The sequence below is a fragment of the Arachis duranensis genome, chromosome 5 (genome assembly GCF_000817695.3).
Source record: "Arachis duranensis cultivar V14167 chromosome 5, aradu.V14167.gnm2.J7QH, whole genome shotgun sequence".
In the NCBI taxonomy this organism is placed as follows: domain Eukaryota; kingdom Viridiplantae; phylum Streptophyta; class Magnoliopsida; order Fabales; family Fabaceae; genus Arachis; species Arachis duranensis.
In genome coordinates, this window is record NC_029776.3 from 57,806,535 (window position 1) to 57,814,403 (window position 7,869).

Consider the following 7,869-nt stretch of genomic DNA (forward strand, 5'->3'; position numbering starts at 1 on the left):
ATGAGTGTCACGGATCATCATATTCATCATGTTGAAGTGCAACGAATATCTTAGAATAAGAACAAGCGGAATTGAATAGAAAATAGTAATAATTGCATTGAAACTTGAGGTACAGCAGAGCTCCACACCCTTAATCTATGGTGTGTAGAAACTTCACCGTTAAAAATACATAGGTGATGAAGGTCCAGGCATGGCCGAATGGCCAGCCCCCAAAACGTGATCAATAGTCTCCTAAGATGAATAATAAAATAAAACTGAGACCAAAGATGTCTAATACAATAGTAAAATATCCTATTTATACTAGACTAGCTACTAGGGTTTACATAAATAAGTAATTGATGCACAAATCCACTTCCGGAGCCCACTTGGTGTGTATTTGGGCTGAGCTTGATCTTTACACGAGCTGAGGCTTATCTTGGAGTTGAACGCCAAGTTGTAACATGTTTTTGGCGTTCAACTCTGGTTCGTGACGTGTTTCTGGCGTTTGACTCCAGAATGCAGCATGGAACTGGTGTTGAGCGCCAGTTTACGTCATCTAATCTGGAATAAAGTGTGGACTATTATATAGTGCTGGAAAGCTTTGGATGTCTATTTCCAATGCCGTTGAGAGCGTGCCATTTAGAGTTCTGTAGCTCCAGAAAATCCATTTCGAGTGCAGGGAGGTCAGATTCCAACAGCATCAGCAGTCCTTTGTCAGCCTTTTATCAGAGTTTTGCTCAGGTCCCTCAATTTCAGCCAGAAAATACCTGAAATCACAGAAAAACACATAAACTCATAGTAAAGTCCAGAAATGTGAATTTAGCATAAAAACTAAAGAAAACATCCCTAAAAGTAACTAGATCATACTAAAAACTACCTAAAAATAATACCAAAAAATGTATAAATTATCCGCTTATCAGAGCACAACTCTTGGTGCGGAATTTACAACCACAAACTAACCGGCAAGTGCATCGGGTCGTACCAAGTAGTACCTCAAGTGAATGAGGGTTGATCCCACGAGGATTGATGGACTAAGCAACAATGGTTAAGTGATTTACTTAGTTAGACAAACAGAAAATGGTGTTTGAGAGTTCAAAGAGCATTAAACAGTAAATTCAGAATATCAGAAGACAGGCAAGAAAATAAATTGGGAATAAAATATGGAGAAAGTAGTTAAGGCTTCAGAGTTATCTATTTTTCAGATTGACCTTTCTTATTAATTTATTTTAATTATGCAAGATTTAATTCCTGGCAAACCATATATGACTAAACCCTAATTCATTAGACCTTTTTAGTCTCCTATAAAATTCATCAACCGCCAATTCTTTGGTCAATTAATTCCAATTAGAGGGTGAAGTTCAATTCTAGTTTATATGCCACAAAAATCCCAATTATCCAAATATAAGAAGATTATATGTCACGTATCCCGTTAAGTCCAGATAATTAGAATTTAGGAGAAATTGTTTTCAAGCTGTTGTTCAAGTAAAAAGCTTTTCCAAGTTATACAAGAACTCAATTAGAAAGAGGGTCATACTTCCGTTCCACCCAAATTCATAAGATAAAGAATGAAAGAAATTCTTAAATTATAAATCAGGACATGAATTAAAATAAAAAAACAATAGAATCAATCCATACAAATAGACAGAGCTCCTAACCTTAACAGTGGAGGTTTAGTTGCTCATGGAAAAAAGTGAAAATGAGGATTCTGGTAAACTGTAAATTGGGCTGAGGTGGAATAATTCCCAGAAGAAAAGTTTTTCTTTTTATATCTAATCCTAATTAATTTAAAATATATTTTCTAAATCTAAAATAATATCTTTTCCTATTTTAAAATAAAAATTAAATTTAAATCAGAATTAATTAATAATCCGTGCGAGCCTTGTAAGCGTGGGGACCACTTGACTTCACTAGGATCCACGCCTAACTTGGGGAATAACTGCACCTTACTTGAGGGATGCAGGGAGTTTTGGCGTGTTGAACTCACATGGTGCGCCTAACTTGAAGAATGGAGTGCTACGTTATGTGTTGTTGTTATGCTTGGCGCCTAACTTGATAAATCTCAAGTTAGGCGCAGCCTTGGCAGCATTGATGGAGAAGAAGTATAGACTATTATATATTGTTGGAAAGCGAAGGAAGTTAGCTTTCCAACGCCACTAAAATCACGTCTATTGGACCTCTGTAGCTTGAGATATTCAGGTTTGAGTAAAGAGAGGTCAAGACTGACAGCATCATTCGTCTTCTTCTCTTTCTCTGCAGAAACTCCATCGAATCCACTCGAATGCAACCTAAAATAAACAGAATTGCACACGACTCAAAGTAACATCCATAGTGGCTAAAAGATAATTAATTCTTGATTAAACCCAACAAATTAAATGCAAATTCACTAGGAAAAGATAGGAAAGATGCTCACAAATCAACGCTCTCCTGGGCCTAACACGCTCTCGTGCAAGCTTACCAAGCAGCGTCCAAGAGAGTGCCAACACACCTAAAGGACCATGAAGCTTGATTTTTGGTCCAACTTCAAGCAACCAAAGCCCACATTTCATTGTAATTTACTTTCAATTTCATTTAAGTTTGTAATTTAGGAGAGCCTATATAAAAGCCTTAGGTTTACAAAAAAAAGGAGATAACACATTGGGTGGAGACCAATTCGAAATTCTATGAATTGGCATACTCGACTGGGAGTGGGTCTTCGGACCCCTCCCCTCATACACTCTTCTTCTCTTCCACTTATTTTCTTACTTTGTAAACATTTTAGTTATAAATATTTACTTTTCATTTTAGTTATGCATCTTTAATTTTCATTTGTATTATGCATTACTAACTCTTTTCATTTAGGAAAGGAGCTTTTTTTCAATTTTGATTGAATTGATGTTTATTTCTTCTTCATTCTATCTTCATACTTGGATATCTATTAGAGTCCTTGCCAGAGAGTTCTGTTCTTCAAAGATCCTTGGATCTGTTAGAACCCTGTTGTGAGCCTCGAGAAAGGGATCATAGGGTTTAGTTTGAGCTCTCTTGGCATAATGAAGTTGATCTTGATTTAGAGATTGGTATGTGACATGTAACCACTCTAATATTGGGGTCTTTAGAATTATGTAGTATGATATTAGAAATAAATTCGCTTGTTGTATCTAAGGGAAAGTATTTGTGCTTCATAGATCCAATCACTACCGAGAGGGGGATTGGATCTACTTGAATCTCCATGTGAGCCTTGAGAAAGGAATCATGGAATTCAGTTTGAGGCTTATTCCTCACAATTCGCTTGATCAATATAGTCTTAGTTGGTATGTGACATGTAACCTCTTTGAGTTGAGATCCTGAGGGTTGTATGGCTTTTGGATTAGAAATTGAGGTTCACCCCTTCTCATGAACAATTAGATCAAGAGATTGGCAATTGATTGTGTTAAGGAAAATTGAGTTGCCAAGAGATTGGAATTCAATTATTGATAATCAGCCATGGATACTTCATATGATTGAGAAGGAGTGAGACCCACTGATTCAAGAGAAATCAACATCTCCAATCCCTTATGTTTTCTATCTTTACTTTCCGTCATTTACTTTCTTGCACTTTATTTCCTTGCACGTTATTTCCTTGTACTTTTATTTCTTTCACTATATTTTCCTGTACTTTGCTTTTTTTGCTCTTTGAATTTCCAGCACTTTATATTCTTGCCACCTACTTTCCTTGCATTTATTGCTTTCATTTAATTTTTGGGTCATTTACATTTCTTATTGCTTATCATTCAACTATGTTTGTCTAACTAGAATAATCAATTTACTATTGATTGCTTAATGTTTTAATCCTCGTGGGATAAACCTCACTCTTGTGAGTTTTATTACTTGATACGACCTGGTATACTTGCCGGTAGTTATTACGGAGAATTAATTTTTTCGTCATCAAGTTTTTGGCGCCGTTTCCGGGGATCAATTGTGATTAACAAACTACCGGTGGTTGATTACCTAGATTAGACACTTTTTCTTTCTTTGTTTTAGTCATTTCTTTGCTTTTAATTCTTCCTTTTATTTTTGTCACCAACTGTTTGTGTTAATGCTTACCAAGAAATCTCTACTCGCGACATCTTTTTCTCTTGGTGATTGTGTTATTAACATATAACAGTTTCTTTTACTTAGTTTTCCTTCAAATAAATTGGCATATAATTTCATTCTAAGTTTGGTGTTGCTATGAAACAAATTTAATTTTCAATCTTCACTAGATACTTCCATCAATTTCAATTGAAAGTGTCACACTAAGTTTGGTGTCGCCACTTATCTTTCATGCAATGTATCATGCACACCCCACTTGTTTATGCAATCACAATGTCTCTGTTTTTTGTGCCTTCATTGTTATCTTTTCTAAATTTTGCTTTCCTAACCACATGCAGTACTCACATTTCAATTATCAAGACATTCATGATCCATCATAAACCCCATCACCACTATATTATTTGTGCTTGAAGACAAGCAATCATCCTAAGTTGGAGTGGTAAGGGAAAGAATAAGGAGGAAAGGGACAACAACAATGAAGATGAACTACAAGGTGGTACTGTTCCTTTTCCTCTTATTTGTTTCCAGTACATTCAATTGTATGGTTGTCTCTTATTTTCTTTGTATGCATGTGTGTTGTGAATAAGCATAGCTTGATTGCTGAATTGTAACATGTTGCTGTGATATTATAACTACCATCTTGAATTTTTTTATTTCAAAGCAATTTAGTTTCATGATCACAAACAAACAAGGTCATTAAAGAAGAAGTTAGCATGAGCATATAAGCATTGGGAGGCTAGCGTGACTATTGTTGCTCAATTGCATTTGAATTTGTTTAATTGAAGTTTTCATCTAGGAAATTTTATGAAATTTTTGAAATCATTAAAACCTTAAAGAAGTAAATGCAATTAAGGCAAAAAAAGAAAAAGGGAAAGAATGAGAAAGCTGAAGGCTCTGAGTACCAATGACAATTCATTTGACAAGTACTTATGGTGTTTATATATCAAGCAAAAAGTTTGAAAACAAAACACTTAGAGTCAAGGCTATGCTCAAGTGCAAAAGCACTCTCTCAAAGCTCAAGGCTCTGAGCATCAATGATTAGAGAGTAAAGAAAAGAAACAAATGAGATAAAAAGAGTCCTCTAATTAATTGCTTGTGGTGCTTATGTATCAAGTGGTAATACTTGAAAACAAAGTATTTAGAGTCGTAACTTTCAATAAATGGTGCAAAGCACCCAAGAAGCTAAGCTAAGAAGAGAATGAAAAAGCTTGCTTCAAGGAAGGAACATAAAGAAAAAATTTCATAAAGTGAGCTAGAAGGAAAGATCAATCATTCAAATATCCTTTGTGATTGTAGCATGCATAAGAAACTAGCCAACCATGAACATTACATTGCCATTCTTCTTGCCTTGGATTGCCAAACCTTATTGCATGATTCTTTTCTTGCTTGAGGACAAGCAAAGTTTAAGTTTGGTGTTGTGATGACTGTGCATCATGTATTTTTCTATGCTTTTTCACATTAAAATTTAATTATTCAAGCTTAATTATTAAGTGTTTTTGTGCTTAAATCGTAGATTACTTTCATCTCTTTTATTTGATTTATGTTGTAGAAAATGTAAGTAAAAAGCACAAAATAAGCACGAAAAATAAAAAAGCAACTTGACCAAAAATGGCGCTCGAATTGTGGCGCTCACAAGGAAACGTAGCGCTGCACTGGGAGGCCCCTACGCTCGCTTCCAACGCTCACTATCACACTCACAAAACAAGGCCAAAACCAAGGGTGACGCGTATGCGTGGGCGACTCGTACGCGTGATAGGAAGGATCAGTGCTTCACTCCAAAGCTAGGAGCACCTTCGATAAGGGTCACGCGTACGCCTGGACGACGCCTATGCATGACAAGGCTGACAGCGCCACGCTCGTTGCAATGCTCACACCAAAGAAAGCCATAACATAGCGCTCATTACAACGCTCTTGTTCAAGTTCGCTGGGGAGCCCCAAAATGGAGGTCACACGTACGCGTGACTAGCGCTCGCTCTCATGCTATCGTGTAGGCTCGCGAAAGAGCACATCGTTCTCCTGGGCCTGACATGCTCTCGTGCAAGCTTGATAACAAGAATTTCTTGTATGGTTTGGAATCAAGAATCAATTCGTCGGTAGCATAGTCCAAACCAACAATGAATTTTCACAATCAAATGTTTACAAATTCTAATTACCCGAAAGTATTTAAACCTCGGGTCGTCTTTCCTAGGAGTTGCAATGAAATGTACAATCATTGGCTATGAGAGAGCATGGGAATTGGGAATGCAAGAAAGTAAGAAATGTAAATAGCAAGAAAGCAAATAAACATGCAAGGAATGTAAATGGCAATTCGAAGCAAGAATTGGGGAATTTAGGATTCCTGTCCTAGTTATGGACCACAAACATGGCAATTGTGTGGGGTCAATCGAAATTAGTCAATCCTCCCTGAGAATTAGTCCAAAGGGCATAATTGGTCTCAATCCATAAGTCCTAGTCAACTCACTAATTACTTAATGAAAGACTAGCGTCAATGGAAACCAAACCAATTAGCCATTCCCACACTATGCGGAATGGACATCCACATCTCAATTCCACCCAAACACCCGATTTCTCAACCAAGAGTGTGCAAACTAAACATGCAAGAAATTAAACATGCAAGAAATAAAGGTCAAAGCAATAAAAGTCAAAAGCAATAAAATGCAAGGAAAGGAAACTTCAAATGCAAGAAACCTATTGGCAAGTAATTGAGAGCTAAGGTTACCTATCCTAGACATTGACCACAAACATATGATGATTATGAAGAGTTAATCCTACTTAGTTAACCTTATATCGAAGATAAGTCAAATAAGCATAGTTGATTCCAATATCTAAATCCTATGTCAACACTAAGGGGTCACATAGTGTCAAGAGAGACCAAATCAACTAACTACTCTAATGTATCAAACAAGAATGGACATTAATGACTCAATGATCACCAAAGTCATCAATTTCAAGCCAAGAATGGAGAAAAACTATGTAAAAACTAAGCCAAGCATTTTATCAAATACTTGGTGTGCATAAAAATAAAATAATATTAAATTTTATTAAAAATAAATTCTAACTACCAAGTGCAAGAAAATTATAACAACAACTAAAGAAAGCAATAAATGAACATAAAACATAAATTGCATTAATTGAAAATTAAAATAACAAAAGTATCCATAAACATGAATATGATAAGATAAAGGAAATAACAAAAGAAAGGAAGAAGAACAAAGATGCAATAACAATAAATGACAAGAAAAAGTAAATGAAAACAAGAATTAAAAGTAGAAATTACAAGAAATTAAACTAAAGAACCCTAATTCTAGAGAGAGGGGGGAGCTTCTTGGTGGACGAAATTGTGATTCACTTGTTATTCCATTTTGCAAAATTCATTGCTTTTCATTCCCTGGTAATGGCGCCAAAAACATGATGCCAATACCATAGTTCACAACTTCGTTCAACTAACCAGCAAGTGTACTGGGTCGTCCAAGTAATAAACCTTACGCGAGTAAGGATCGATCCCACAGAGATTGTTGGTATGAAGCAAGCTATGGTCACCTTGTAAATCTCAGTTAGGCAGATTAAATGGTTATGGGTTTCGAAAATTAATAATAAATAGAAAATAAAAAGGGATAGAAATACTTATGTAAATCAATAGTGAGAATTTCAGATAGGTGTATGGAGATGCTGTGCTCCTCTTGAAACTCTACTTCACTACTCACTCTTCCTTCAATCCTTCTTACTCCTTTCCATGGCAAGCTGTATGTAGGGCATCACCATCATCGGTGGCTACTTTCAATCCTCTCAGGAAAATGATCCTATGCGCTGTCACTGCACGGCTAATCGTCTGGAGGCATCACC